The following is a 15,232-nucleotide window of genomic DNA, read 5'->3' as shown; positions in this document are numbered from 1 at the left end:
TGCAGAATCAAGTATGTGTGAAGATACCATAGAGAGTGTGAAAGCAATTCAGAATGAGGCCACTGAGACTGAAAAGACGAAGTGGAAAGAGAGTACGGGAAAGTTGGATGCGAATGGTTGTTGGATTGATTTGTCGGATCAGAAAAGATGGATGTTGCCTGATGCGTATGTGCTGGCCGTTGTGACAATGGCACATGGGTTAGCACATATTAGCGCGAAAGGCATTTGCAAGTTGCTGGCTGCTGTGTGGAAGAATGATGGAATTACGAAATGTGCTGAACGTCTGGTGAAGAATTGTATGGTGTGTATAATGTACAATCCTGGCAAAGGAACCCCAACTCCCCCTGGCAGTTTTGCTCCTCCTTCATATCCCTTTGAGGTGATTCAATTGGACTTCATCCATATGGAGCGATGCAATAACATGAAATACGTTTTGGTTGTGGTTTGCGCATTCTCCCGATGGATCGAGGCCTATCCCCTCAAAGACAATACTGCTTTGTCTACTGCGAAAATCCTACTGAAGGAATACTTTCCTCGGTATGGAATGCCTAGAGTCGTGTGGTCAGATAACGGAAGTGAGTTTGTTGGAAGTGTGATGAAGAGTGTGTGTAAGGGCCTTGGAATTAATCAAAAATTCCATAGCGGGGGCGTGGCCAAGATGGCGTCGGAGTAGGACGCACTTTCTACCCTCTCCGGCGCCGCTCCTACAAAGCAACGTATAGCGGGGTCCCAAGAGTGCTGCCCGGCTCCCTACGAAGTGTAGCGACTGGCGGAGTGCTCCGGTGCCACCGGAGAGGAGTTCTGAGGCCGGCGACGCCTCTGGGGGCCGATCCAAGTTGCGGCCTGTGAAGCCGCGTCCTCGCGTGCTAGAGGGCCCGGCCTCGACTCGAGCGGCGTCTCGCCCCTGACGGGCCCGGCTGCTGCTGGTGACCCCCCGGCGTGGATCGGGGGCAACGAGGAGGAGCGCATCGGCGGTCCCAGCGAGGCGGGCTCACTGACGGCAGCCCTACCCCCGACGGAGGTGGACCGGCCAGGGCGCCCTTACTTCCCTCGCGCCAGAGCACGGCGGGGGACACATCGAAGCGGCGGAGGTGCGCAAGGTACTGGTGCAGACGCGCAGAGCATTGCGGCTGAAGGGGGCCTGAGCCGGGGGCGGATCGAGAGCGGTGCCTCGGCCCTCGGGGAGCGAGGACTTGACCGACAGCACCGGGGGAGTCCTTTCGGCTTTCCGGCGCTCTGAGCTCCTCTCCGTCATTGCAACTGCCTGCTAGAGCGCCGCGTTATTGTGGAGCCCTCGACCTGGGGAAGGTCTGTGTAAACCTTGGCTGCCTTCGAAGACGCTCCTCGTCCCATAGGTGCTGCCACGTGTGAGCTTGGAGGGACATTCCATTAGCTGCCCTGAGAGCCCCTCGCATATCACAGCCTCTGCGAGGCGAAGGTACTTCCTCTGCGTGGCTTGGTCCTGCCCAGAGGAGCACTCTACCCTCATCAGCGATTGGGAAGATTAACTGCCTGAGGTGGGCGACTCACAGTGCGGACCGGCGCCGCCATCTTGGTGTGCCCCTGTTTGGTGCTCGTCCTCACTGTGCTGCTGGCTGGAGGCGCCCACCGCGTTTTCCCCACACCTGCAACCAGCTGACCGCTAGCGCTGCGAAGCTGACCCGTGCACCCTGAAGTGGAGAGGGGGACGCGGCTGGAGGACACGGAGGCCTGTTGGAGGCGAGCTGCATTCACTGACCACCGGAGGGGGTCTCTCTTCCCGCGACGGCCCGCGTGGTCCTGCAGGTGCTGAAGGTGGGTGTCTAACCCGGGCATCGGCGTGCGGTCAGCGCCCCGAGAGGAGGAAGCCGCCTTACCGACTGGGCACGCCTGTTTGAACACGGGATAAAGGGTATTGCGCCGCCGACGGGAGGCCCGACGCTGTGGGTCCCCTGCTGGTGACTGGTCCTCCCAACTACGTCTACCTAGAATTTGGTGGTGGGCACGAGACGAAGAACATGTCCAATTCACAGCGCAGAGGAGGGAATAAGGGGAAGGAGGGGGCCTCCAAACCATCGCAGCAACCTGCGTCGCCGGGAGCCAGCGGTTCCTCTAAACAGTCGGATGATGAGGCACCGGCAACCAAGGCCTTTATGAAGGAACTCTTCGCTACCATCAAGGAGGACATTACCGAACTTCGCACACAGCTGGCCTCGGACCTCAGGGAGGTACGGAGGGATGTCGATGGGATCGGCGAGAGGGTGGCAACGCTGGAGGACCATGACCTTAGCATGGCTAATGATGTGCACCTACTCCAGCAGGACATCCTGCGTCTCACAGAGCAGAATCTGAGTTTGCAGACCCACACAGAGGACCTGGAAAACCGCTCCAGAAGGAACAACATCCGTATTAAGGCGGTCCCGTGGGATGGCGAAGCGGGGGACCTGCGTGGGTACGTCCAAGCCTTGTTCCTTCAGATCCTAGAGGATGAAGATGTGCGAGAGGTCCTGATGGACAGAGTGCACAGGGTGGGGCTGCCCAGGAGAGGGGGGGGCCCACCGCCGGACATCCTTGTCTGTGTGCATGACTTTCAGTTGAAGGAGAGGATATTGAGAAAGGCTAGAACCATTTCTTCATTACAATTCAGGGGCCATCACCCCCAGCTTTATCAGGATCTGGCGGCGACGACCTTGCAGAAGCGGAGGGACTTCCGGCCAGTGACCGCCTTCCTCCGGGAGCGCGGGGTGTCCTACTCCTGGGGTCACCCCTTCCGGATCGTCTTTCGGTGGGAGAATAGACTGAGACAGATCAACTCCCTGCAGGTGGCGAAGGAGCTGCTGGGCATCGAAGAGTCGACACCATCACAGGAGGCGCGTGGCTCGCCCTTCCGTGGGCGACGGCGCTCTTCCTCGTGGCACAGGGTGGGCCCATCTCCGGAGCGGCGACGACCAGATTCGGCGGCTAGCGCACAAGAGAGGGATGCAGCGGTGGCATCGGTGGCCTCCGCCACTGTGGCGGACTCCCAGCTGGGCTCTGGTGCAGCTTGACCCCACTTCAGCGAGGTGGCGTCGGGGAGGGCTCTTGGCCTGAGGTCCTCGGGGTTCTGAAGTACTTTTGGAGAAGACACCCCGGATTTCGGACCTGGGGGTCCTAAGGAGGACTCCCCTGCCCCTACTACAGTCCAGTGGGGGACTCTTGAACCGTGACCTGCTGGAACTGAAGACTGCGAGGTTCAGGTTCAGTGCCCTTGGTGGCATTTTGTTGTTCTTGGTTCTTGGAGGGGTGCTGGGGGGGTTTGTTTGCGCTCTGATTATGGGTGTCATAGCGGGGGGTTTTGGGTTGGGGTTGGGAGTTCGAGGGGTGGCGGCGACACTGTGTGGTGAATGTGTGACGTTTGTGTGTTGTTTTGGGATGTGCCTTTTACTGGCCCCTGTGTGCCTTCGGACTGTGCATGCCGGGCGCGGGCTGCGGTACGACCATGTGGGTCTCTTGGAGTGGATGTGGCTGGGACTCTTCCCCCGAATCCTTCTGTGGGCTTGGGCCCTGCTGCCTTTGCGGGACCGGTGCGGGCTCCGAGGCTGTCTGATTGTGAGCATGGCGTGGACTCTGTGTTGCCTCTTATGCCTGTCTGCATAGGAACGTGGAATGTGAAGGGCCTTAACTCTCCGCAGAAGCGGCAGAAACTCTGGAAGTACATCATGGATCATCATTTAGACGTGGTAGCCCTCCAGGAAACACATCTGGCTAGGAGAGATGAATTGAGGCTTCGACATAGGCAGTTCCCCCTTATTTACAGGGCATCTGCGACCACGAAGCATAGAGGGGTGGCCCTACTCTTCAGGGCTTCCCTGCATTTTCAACCTATGGGGGTTAGTGGAGATAAGGAAGGCCGTTGGCTGCTGGTGAAAGGTTTGTTGCGTGGACGCCTATGTACTTTTGCTGTGTTGTATGCCCCTAATGCGGGACAGAATGGCTTTCTGCAGGAGCTGCTGGACAGGATGGGGGACTTTGTGGAGGGTCACTTACTCTTATTAGGAGATTTCAATATGGTGTGGGACAGGGGTCTGGATAGCTCTGGGGGCCGCAGGGCAGACTCTGGGGTCTTTTCGGATGACACTAAGCGCCAGATAGGGGACATGGGACTGATTGATAGTTGGCGCTCTCTCCACTCGCAGACCAGGGATTACACTTTTTTCTCCAATGTACATCACTCATACTCCCGCATTGATTATGTCTTGGTTAGTCAGGCCCTCCGGGGGGACATCCAATTGGCTGATATTCTTCCGCTTTCGCTATCGGACCATAGCCTCGTTGTTTTGGGACTGCACTGGGCCACTGGGGGAGATGGCTGGCGCAAGTGGTATTTCCCGGCGGCTCTAGTGCGTGATGAGGATTCGTGTAAGGCTCTGCGCAAGGCTATTGGTGACTTCTTCCTCCTCAATCCACCTGCGGACACATCGGTGTATACCACGTGGGACGCATGCAAGGCCTCTCTGCGGGGCACATGCCTCGCCCTCAATGCAAATTTGAACAAGCTGAGGCGCAGGGAACGGGAGGCTCTGGAACTGGAGCTGGCTTCCTTAGAGCAGGCCCACAAGGCGAATCCCTCGAGGGTGACTCTACGCCCCCTGACGGCGGTGCGAGGGAAATTGAGGGCCCATTACAATAACAGGGCGGAGTATACTCTCCTGCGTCTTCGGCGCACCTCCTACTCCCAGGGCAACAAGATTGGGCGCCATCTTGCCCGACAACTCCGGGACAAGCGTGAGAAAGATTACATAGGGGGTATTCGCGACCACATGGGCTCTGTCCAGCACAGAGATGCCGACAAAGCGACTGTATTCGGGCGCTTTTATGAGGCGCTCTACTTGAGTGACACCCTTGATTCAGACGCGCAGTCCAAATTCCTGGAGGATCTGCCCCTCCCGAAAGTCTCAGCAGAATGGAATGATTCACTGTCTTCCCCTATCACCCGAGCAGAGGTCTTAGACGCCATTAAAGGCCTGAAGCTGCACAAGGCCCCGGGGCCTGACGGCTACACGGCCATCTTTTACAAAACGTTTGCCTCTGAAGTGTGTGACTACCTGGTCTCCCTCTTCAACGCAATGGCGGTTGATGGCAGAACCACGGACTCTATGGCCGAAGCTCTGATCACTGTCATTCCCAAGCCGGGGAAGGATCCTACTCTCTGTACATCCTACCGGCCGATCGCGCTTCTCAACTTAGACGCTAAGCTATATTCCTCTATTCTGGCGGGTAGACTGCAGGATCTGATGCCTGTTCTAATTCATCCGGATCAATCGGGGTTCATTAAAGGCAGGCAGACCCATGATAACCTGCGCCGCGTCATACACCTCATCGAAAAGGCGGACCGATTTCGCGTGCCTGCAGTGCTAGTGGGGCTCGACGCGGAGAAGGCCTTCGACCGCGTCGACTGGGGTTTTTTGCACAAGACGCTGGTGGCCTTTGGTTTTTCGCCCTCCTTCGTGCGGATGATTGAGGCCAACTACAGCGGTCCTATGTCCCGAGTGTTGATCAACGGTCATAGGTCCCCGAGTTTCCGTCATTCACGGGGGACGCGCCAGGGATGTCCTCTCTCGCCCCTTCTCTTTGCTCTTAGTATTGAGCCTTTGGCTGTGGCGGTGCGGGACAATGAGAGGATTTTGGGCCTTCCCTTCACGGGAGAGCAGCACAAGATCTCGCTGTTTGCGGATGACGTTCTGTTGTCTATCAGGGAGCCTGCGCTGTCGCTCCCGCATGTCCACTCGGTGCTCTCCGTCTACGAGGAGGTGGCGGGCTTCAAGGTCAATTTCGATAAATCCTACATCCTGAATCTGACCCTGTCAGCAGGGGAGGTACGGCTGACCCGGCCGCTCACCACACTCGCCTGGACGTCGGAGTCCTTGCTTTACCTGGGCGTGCGATTGACCCCCTCCGTGCCTGCCCTATTCCAGGCCAACTTCCCTCCGATGTTCTCTACTATTAGGGCGGAGCTGGAAAGGTGGAAGCCTAAATACATCTCGTGGCTGGGCAGGATACACGCTCTTAAAATGGTGCTTCTTCCCAAATTGTTGTACCTCTTTCAGGCGTTGCCTATTCCAATAGGGTTGGATTACTTCCGCAGATTGAAGACTATGATGCTGCAATATGTCTGGCAGGGTGGCCGTGCAAGGCTCCCGTTTTCGGTCCTGCGGCGACCACGCTTGGAGGGTGGGGTTGGCTTTCCGGACATGCATTTATACTACAAGGCCGCCCAACTGAGGGTCATGGTAGAGTGGTCCCAGCAGCTATCGGAGAAGCATTGGCTCCACATGGATCGGAGTGTTGCGGGTCGCTCCATATGGGACCTGGCCTGGAAGCCTAAAGCAGACCGGCCAAAAAATGCCTACATTAGCACTCCCACGAGCACGGTATTGAAGGTTTGGGACACGGTGAGCGGTGATGATCGCTGGACCACGTTCCCGTCCCCGTTCACCCCGATTCATTTCAACCCGGCTTTTACCCCGGCCCTGGAGGAGGGCCCCTTTGATGCTTGGAGGGAGGGTGGCTGTCGATCCCTCACCCATTTATTCCATGGCGTCGAGCCCCTCACTTTCCACAACTGCATGAGGGACTACGGCGTCCTCCCGACAGAACGCTACAGACATCTCCAACTCCTGCATTGGGCAACGTCGCCTGCCGTAGTAGACGCGGCTACCAGACCCTTGTCGAAATTTGAATCCTTCATTCTTCACACCTCCACCATGAAGGGAACGATTTCTTTCCTGTACAATCTACTGTTAGACTCTACCGTAACACCGCGCCCGCGTTATCAGGACCACTGGGAGGCCACGCTGGGGAGGGACATCTCTACTGCTGAGTGGCGGGCCTTATGGAGAGATGTGACAACACATAATCACTCTAATGACCTCAGAGAAGCGCATATGAAACTCGTCTTTGACTGGTATCTGTATCCCTCTAAATTACACCGTATATTTCCTACTGCTTCGGATAGGTGTTGGCGGGGCTGTGGGATGTTAGGGGACTTTAGCCATATATGGTGGGATTGTCCCGCCATCAAGCCATTCTGGGCTGAGATTCTCTCCCACATGAAGGATCTCCTGGGTTACCCGATCCCGGCTACCATGGCTTTTGTTCTACTAGGGCTTAGGGATCCGCTGCTTGAACATCAGACTAGAGCGGATAAGCGAGTTATGTGGCTATGTTTGGGTGCGGCCAAGTTGACTCTGGCAGCAGCGTGGAAGTCTCCGTCTGCCCCAGCTCTTTCCTTGTGGCATGCCCGTTTGTGGCGTCTGTTGAGCATGGAACGCCTCTCTGACATCTTCCTGGGGAGATTTAAAAATTTCATGTACAACTGGGGCTCGCTTGTGAGATTTCTGTCCCGAGGCTTGCCTTCGGCTGTGTGTCCGCCGACACTGCGATCTCTTCATCTTTTCCAACTCTGAATACGTGAATGTAGGCATGGCACTGTGTGTTTGTTGGTCGCCGCCACCGGGGGGAGGGTGATGTTGGGGAGGGTTGCGGGTGGAGGGATAGTTGGGGTAATCATCTTGTGTTCTTCCTTTCTTTTTCCACTCTCTCGCTATGATTGGCTATGACTAGGGGGGGCTGCTGGACACTGGACGAACTTGGGCTGGACTGGATGCTACACTGGGTGGATACGCTCCCGTTGCTTATCGGACTGTTGTCAGCTACCAGTGAACTGTTCCTTTTTTGCATGCGCCCTCCCTATTTCTGCGCCCCCTGTGTGGGGCTGAGTGGCGACATGTCGCCGGTCTTTCTCTCTTTTTCTGATTCCCCTCTTACTGTCCCCACCCCCCTTTCAGTTTCAACTGTTATTCTGCAAAATAAAAAATAAATTTTAAAAAAAAAAAAATTCCATAGCGCCAATCATCCCCAGTCAGCTGGATTGGTTGAGGGGTACAACGGCACCCTTAAACTAAAGCTAGCAAAGATTCAGGCTACGACTGGTCTTTCGTGGCCTGACGCTTTGCCCCTAGCATTACTGTCAACTAGGGCGACTGTACACTCCCGAATAGGGCTTAGCCCCTATGAGATAGTGTTCGGCCGTCCTGCGAATGTGTGGGGGGTTCCTAGGCCAGGAATATTTTCTGATCTTGAGTATCCGATGTTGATTGACTACTTACATGACTTGACTGCTAAACTGAGGTTAATTCACCAACAGGTTTACGACGCATTGCCGACGCAGACGGAGGGTCCAGGCCACCAGCTCCAGCCCGGAGACTGGGTAGTAACACGCAACTTTTCACGCAAGAACAATCTGGACCCCCGATTTACCGGACCTTACCAGGTGCTCCTGGCCACGAGGACTGCCGTTCGTCTCGAGGGGCGGAAAAATTGGGTACATGCTACCCATTGTAAGCGAGTCCCTATTTCTTTGTCGGCAGACCCGTGGGTAAGGAAAGGCATTGCGTCAACAGAAACAGAAACATTGCCGGCGTTTGTACCTTTCAGCGACGCACAGCTTGTTGGAGAACCCTCAGCGCAGCAGAAAGCCACTGTTGAACACTTGTCAGCAAAAGACTCAAGACCAGATCAACCAACTGATCAGCAGGACGCTGTCTCTTCAACGGATCCTTTGTTCGACGAGCAGACACGTCCCGGGAAACATCGATATTCTTTGCGATCTCGCACTAAGGACAAATAACATTTTCTTGCTTTGCTGAAATTGACAACTGCATTATCCCCGATTCCCCGTGATCAGTTTTGAACATTCGTATCATTGAAAATTTTTTGTACATATATCAAGCTTCTTCCTTGTATCTTTTTACTTCCACAGCTGAGAGATATTGTGCTTATATATATACATATTGTGTATTGAAGGCCGTAGGGCCGCGCGCGTACTTCCTTCTGGACAGTAGGTCTTGACGCTAGGTTAAAGGCCGTCGGTTCCTAGGAACTCCTGGGGATTGACTATTGCTGCACAGAACGAAGTGCGTCAAGAAACGTTGCGGACGGTCGTAGGGAATGGCATTCTCGAAGCTGAATGATTTGGAAGGAGCTCAGGCGCACAGATTCAAGCTGCAGCAACTTAGTCGTACCAAATGTTTCATATTCAAATTGTTTGTATTGTTTTTGACTGCTTCTGCATTATTGGCGGGTGGGGTGTATTACACGATGTCTTACTTCTTACCTGCTACCCCTACTCCTACTCCTTACCCTAATCTTACCACTACTGCTTCTCCTCATTCCTTTCACATGTTACCGGAACACGAGCAGGCTAGACGTGTAGAATTCCGCAACAATTCCTTTATTCAGCTCCTCCATCAGCATCAGTTAGTGGTTAACATTACTAATTGTTGGGTGTGTGGACTGATGCCACATACTACGGATAAGGGAATTCCATATCTGGTGTTACCGTATAGTTCCCAAGGGTCAGCTCGAGCATTCCAAACAATGTTTCGAAGCGCACTGGGTTTCCACCCCATTCGAGAACCACATTCCCCCTACTCTGGTCCTACCTCGTATCAGAAGCCTTTATCGATAGCAATAGAGGATATGGAAAGTGAGATCCATGACTATTCGCTTATCCCTGAAGAAGAGGTACAAGCCTATAAGGTCCTAAGTAGAGGTGAATATAGTGTGTTCACTAGTGAAAAGCAGCTTAAAAGCTCGCCTCCGATATGGGTCGTACCCCACACTGGTAATTTTTGTATTATGGGTCGTGGCCGAAGATCGCAAGCCCGACTTGGAGCAAGTGCTTGCACTGAAAACTACATTCTGCCGATGTTCTCGTCCCCTGTGTTTCTGGCTGCCAAGGGTACATACTTTATCTGTTATGATCGTGCATACACATGGTTGCCCGCAGACTTCATGGGCACATGTTTCATTGCAAATTTGTTGCCTCCGACGTTCACTGTAGATGCCGATTATCATAAGACTAGAGTTGTACGAGGCGTAATTAGCGAAGAAGACACTGCCGGTCAAGAGGCAGGAGACTTTTTCAAGGGTTTCCTCCCGTTTTGGGGACCTATGGTTAATAGTAGGAACCTGAGACAGTTGACTCGAGTGGTAGAATCGACAGCTAATATTACTGCCAGTGCCCTCGGTAATATCACCACAGAACTTCAGGCGGAGAGACTTATGACGTTACAAAACCGTATGGTTTTAGATGTCATCCTAGCAGATCGCGGTGGGGTATGTAAGGTGATCCATTCGAGCTGCTGCATTTTCATTCCAGATAATGCTCCTACCGTCTATCAAGCCATTTCGAGGTTGCATAAGATCTCCGAATCCATACACGTGGATGTAGGGGATTGGACGCTACTTGGATGGTTTTGGGGCCTGATGTCGACTTGGGGTTGGAAAATTCTGATGATCATCGGAGTTGTGGTAGTGTTCCTGTTCACGTGTTGCCTTTGTGTGCAGTGTGGTCCTGCCTTATGTGGCCTCTGTGCTACAACGTGTATAAGACAACCATCTGTTACCAAGGGGACTCGGTTGGACAGAGCTATGCTACAGCAACATCTCGATGGTCTGATGAATATCGAGTATGATTCCGACTAGTGCTTGCCTACATGAGGGCAAAAGGAGCGTCTGAGGTTCCGTGACAATTGTAAGTGGTGTTTTCGACTCGCACGAATATGGTCGAGTCTGGTATCTATGAACCGCAAATGACGAATTTAGTAAGTGTGCGCAGTTTCGCTGTGCTAACTTAAACCGTTCGTTTGTTATGTGGGTTTTTCATCTGTACCCACGGGTTCCATCTTAGATACGGCATCCATTTTGTCTCTTGCCCTCAAGTAGCCAGCGAACGGACGCTGTCCGCTTCGCGACCCTGGGACTCCCAAGATATTTGCGGAAGACACATGTTCTTTGTAAGTGTCTTTATGACGAGGGGGTTGCTGCTGTAAGGCAGATGGCGCCGCTCGAGGCTCATCTTGCCGCACGGGCTTATTGTCTCAGCCGTGCATCTCATTAGGCACGTCCCTTTGATGCCTGTATCTCGTGTTTCTCGATACCTCCCCCTTTTACACCCTTTCCGATCTCCCCACTGTCTCCGTCTTCCTCTGCACCTGTCTTCGTTCCTATTTCGATCTATTTTACTGCTGATTGGAATTTGCTAATGGTGGGAAGATGGTTTTTACAGTTGGGAACCGCCAAATGTTTCCGCACTTATGTTCCGGACCTCATGTATTTCAAAGTGACCAAAGCGACCCCTCTGGGGGCTAATTGTGGGAACCGGGTTGTAAACTTTTGTGTTCAATGTTATCCTATGGGTAAAAACTGTATAAAAGGAGCGATCCACAGAACCAATTTGAAGCAGTCTCCCCGAACTACACTTGATGTACTTCCTGTGACTTCTGTGTTCCCTGCAGCAAATAAACCTTGAATCTTTGACGCCGAAGGAAGTGTCCCGTGTCTCTGTGACTTGTACGCCGGAGCAGGTTACCCACGAAGGTTTCAGGTGTTGTGCCCTGGCACCGCTGGGTCCGAAAGAACCCAGTCCTTCATACTGAAGGTGACAGCGACTGACCGATATGTTTTTGTGGAAACAGCTGATACTAGAGTAGCTCCCCCTGATAGACTTTATAACATAGTCCTTTTAATTGAAGGTGGCATACAACGTACCATCAAAGGGGTATTTTGGGAAAATCCTACGACTACCTATGACATTTTGTTAGCGGAGGCTGAATGGCCCCCACCTTTTGTGCTCGCAGCTCCGAGAGGGGAGGAAGTAATCCTCCCTAGTTTCGCGCACACGGTCTCGAAAGAGCAGGCGCTGAATTTTGCAGAAGAGTGGGCTAAGGCTCTTGCTCTGTACCGTACACAGTGTGGTTGGGATAAATTTTCCCCACACCACGAGATTCCTTTGCGGTCTATGCCACAGCCTTAACCTCAATATCCCATCTGACGTGAAGCTAAGGCTTCGGTTGCGGAAATCCTTGAACAATTGGAATATCAAGGTGTGATTGAAACTTGTGTGTCACCGAGGAATAACCCTCTTTTTACTGTAACCAAGCCTGACGGCTTGTACCGTTTGGTATTGGATTACCGGCATTTAAACTCGCATTGCCGTACCTGTGCAGTACAGAATACTCATGGCTCTGCTCTTGTGCGTAAACGGTTTAAAACCATACTTGACATTTCCAACAGTTTTTTTGCCCACAATTTGGACCGACTGAGTTCACAGTGGACCAGTTTTACCTGTGGCGGCAAATACCGCCAGTATAAACGATTACCTATGGGCTATAAGAAAAGTCCAGGCGTGTTTGCTGCCCGTATTGTCTCTCTCTTAGAGAGGATAGACACTGATGCGTGTTCGTATGTGGATGACACTTATCTCACGGACAACGAGCTTTGGGTGCATCTGTGTCGCGTTGACCGCATAATTTTGGGGACGCCTTGCTGCTTTTGTTTCTGCCTGTTTGGAATCGCCTGCTGCCAGCCTACTTCTTGCGGAACCCGCTCCGCGGGTCCCGCTGCGTGAGGAGTGTTGACCGCAGCGCCTTGAAGGGGACACCGAGGGAAGTACTTGCACGGGGCTGCGAGCGAGTGCGTGAGCTCCTTTGGGACTGCATTTCCCAGGAGCACCCGCCAGCCCTGATCAGCTACACCTGGGCCGCTCTCCCCGACCCCTCCTACCCTTCCACCGAGCCCTTATCATCTGCTCTCGCTGAGACGGCGAGTGGGACGCCTTGCTGCTTTTGTTTCTGCCTGTTTGGAATCGCCTGCTGCCAGCCTACTTCTTGCGGAACCCGCTCCGCGGGTCCCGCTGCGTGAGGAGTGTTGACCGCAGCGCCTTGAAGGGGACACCGAGGGAAGTACTTGCACGGGGCTGCGAGCGAGTGCGTGAGCTCCTTTGGGACTGCATTTCCCAGGAGCACCCGCCAGCCCTGATCAGCTACACCTGGGCCGCTCTCCCCGACCCCTCCTACCCTTCCACCGAGCCCTTATCATCTGCTCTCGCTGAGACGGCGAGTGGGACGCCTTGCTGCTTTTGTTTCTGCCTGTTTGGAATCGCCTGCTGCCAGCCTACTTCTTGCGGAACCCGCTCCGCGGGTCCCGCTGCGTGAGGAGTGTTGACCGCAGCGCCTTGAAGGGGACACCGAGGGAAGTACTTGCACGGGGCTGCAAGCGAGTGCGTGAGCTCCTTTGGGACTGCATTTCCCAGGAGCACCCGCCAGCCCTGATCAGCTACACCTGGGCCGCTCTCCCCGACCCCTCCTACCGTTCCACCGAGCCCTTATCATCTGCTCTCGCTGAGACGGCGAGTGGGACGCCCTGCTGCTTTTGTTTCTGCCTGTTTGGAATCGCCTGCTGCCAGCCTACTTCTTGCGGAACCCGCTCCGCGGGTCCCGCTGCGTGAGGAGTGTTGACCGCAGCGCCTTGAAGGGGACACCGAGGGAAGTACTTGCACGGGGCTGCGAGCGAGTGCGTGAGCTCCTTTGGGACTGCATTTCCCAGGAGCACCCGCCAGCCCTGATCAGCTACACCTGGGCCGCTCTCCCCGACCCCTCCTACCCTTCCACCGAGCCCTTATCATCTGCTCTCGCTGAGACGGCGAGTGGGACGCCTTGCTGCTTTTGTTTCTGCCTGTTTGGAATCGCCTGCTGCCAGCCTACTTCTTGCGGAACCCGCTCCGCGGGTCCCGCTGCGTGAGGAGTGTTGACCGCAGCGCCTTGAAGGGGACACCGAGGGAAGTACTTGCACGGGGCTGCGAGCGAGTGCGTGAGCTCCTTTGGGACTGCATTTCCCAGGAGCACCCGCCAGCCCTGATCAGCTACACCTGGGCCGCTCTCCCCGACCCCTCCTACCCTTCCACCGAGCCCTTATCATCTGCCCTCGCTGAGACGGCGAGTGGGACGCCTTGCTGCTTTTGTTTCTGCCTGTTTGGAATCGCCTGCTGCCAGCCTACTTCTTGCGGAACCCGCTCCGCGGGTCCCGCTGTGTGAGGAGTGTTGACCGCAGCGCCTTGAAGGGGACACCGAGGGAAGTACTTGCACGGGGCTGCGAGCGAGTGCGTGAGCTCCTTTGGGACTGCATTTCCCAGGAGCACCCGCCAGCCCTGATCAGCTACACCTGGGCCGCTCTCCCCGACCCCTCCTACCCTTCCACCGAGCCCTTATCTTCTGCTCTCGCTGAGACGGCGAGTGGGACGCCTTGCTGCTTTTGTTTCTGCCTGTTTGGAATCGCCTGCTGCCAGCCTACTTCTTGCGGAACCCGCTCCGCGGGTCCCGCTGCGTGAGGAGTGTTGACCGCAGCGCCTTGAAGGGGACACCGAGGGAAGTACTTGCACGGGGCTGCGAGCGAGTGCGTGAGCTCCTTTGGGACTGCATTTCCCAGGAGCACCCGCCAGCCCTGATCAGCTACACCTGGGCCGCTCTCCCCGACCCCTCCTACCCTTCCACCGAGCCCTTATCATCTGCTCTCGCTGAGACGGCGAGTGGGACGCCTTGCTGCTTTTGTTTCTGCCTGTTTGGAATCGCCTGCTGCCAGCCTACTTCTTGCGGAACCCGCTCCGCGGGTCCCGCTGCGTGAGGAGTGTTGACCGCAGCGCCTTGAAGGGGACACCGAGGGAAGTACTTGCACGGGGCTGCGAGCGAGTGCGTGAGCTCCTTTGGGACTGCATTTCCCAGGAGCACCCGCCAGCCCTGATCAGCTACACCTGGGCCGCTCTCCCCGACCCCTCCTACCGTTCCACCGAGCCCTTATCATCTGCTCTCGCTGAGACGGCGAGTGGGACGCCTTGCTGCTTTTGTTTCTGCCTGTTTGGAATCGCCTGCTGCCAGCCTACTTCTTGCGGAACCCGCTCCGCGGGTCCCGCTGCGTGAGGAGTGTTGACCGAAGCGCCTTGAAGGGGACACCGAGGGAAGTACTTGCACGGGGCTGCGAGCGAGTGCATGAGCTCCTTTGGGACTGCATTTCCCAGGAGCACCCGCCAGCCCTGATCAGCTACACCTGGGCCGCTCTCCCCGACCCCTCCTACCCTTCCACCGAGCCCTTATCATCTGCTCTCGCTGAGACGGCGAGTGGGACGCCTTGCTGCTTTTGTTTCTGCCTGTTTGGAATCGCCTGCTGCCAGCCTACTTCTTGCGGAACCCGCTCCGCGGGTCCCGCTGCGTGAGGAGTGTTGACCGCAGCGCCTTGAAGGGGACACCGAGGGAAGTACTTGCACGGGGCTGCGAGCGAGTGCGTGAGCTCCTTTGGGACTGCATTTCCCAGGAGCACCCGCCAGCCCTGATCAGCTACACCTGGGCCGCTCTCCCCGACCCCTCCTACCCTTCCACCG

This window comes from Lissotriton vulgaris, chromosome 7 (genome assembly GCF_964263255.1).
Source record: "Lissotriton vulgaris chromosome 7, aLisVul1.2, whole genome shotgun sequence".
Lineage (NCBI taxonomy): Eukaryota > Metazoa > Chordata > Amphibia > Caudata > Salamandridae > Lissotriton > Lissotriton vulgaris.
Note: the sequence above shows the minus strand (reverse complement) of the source record.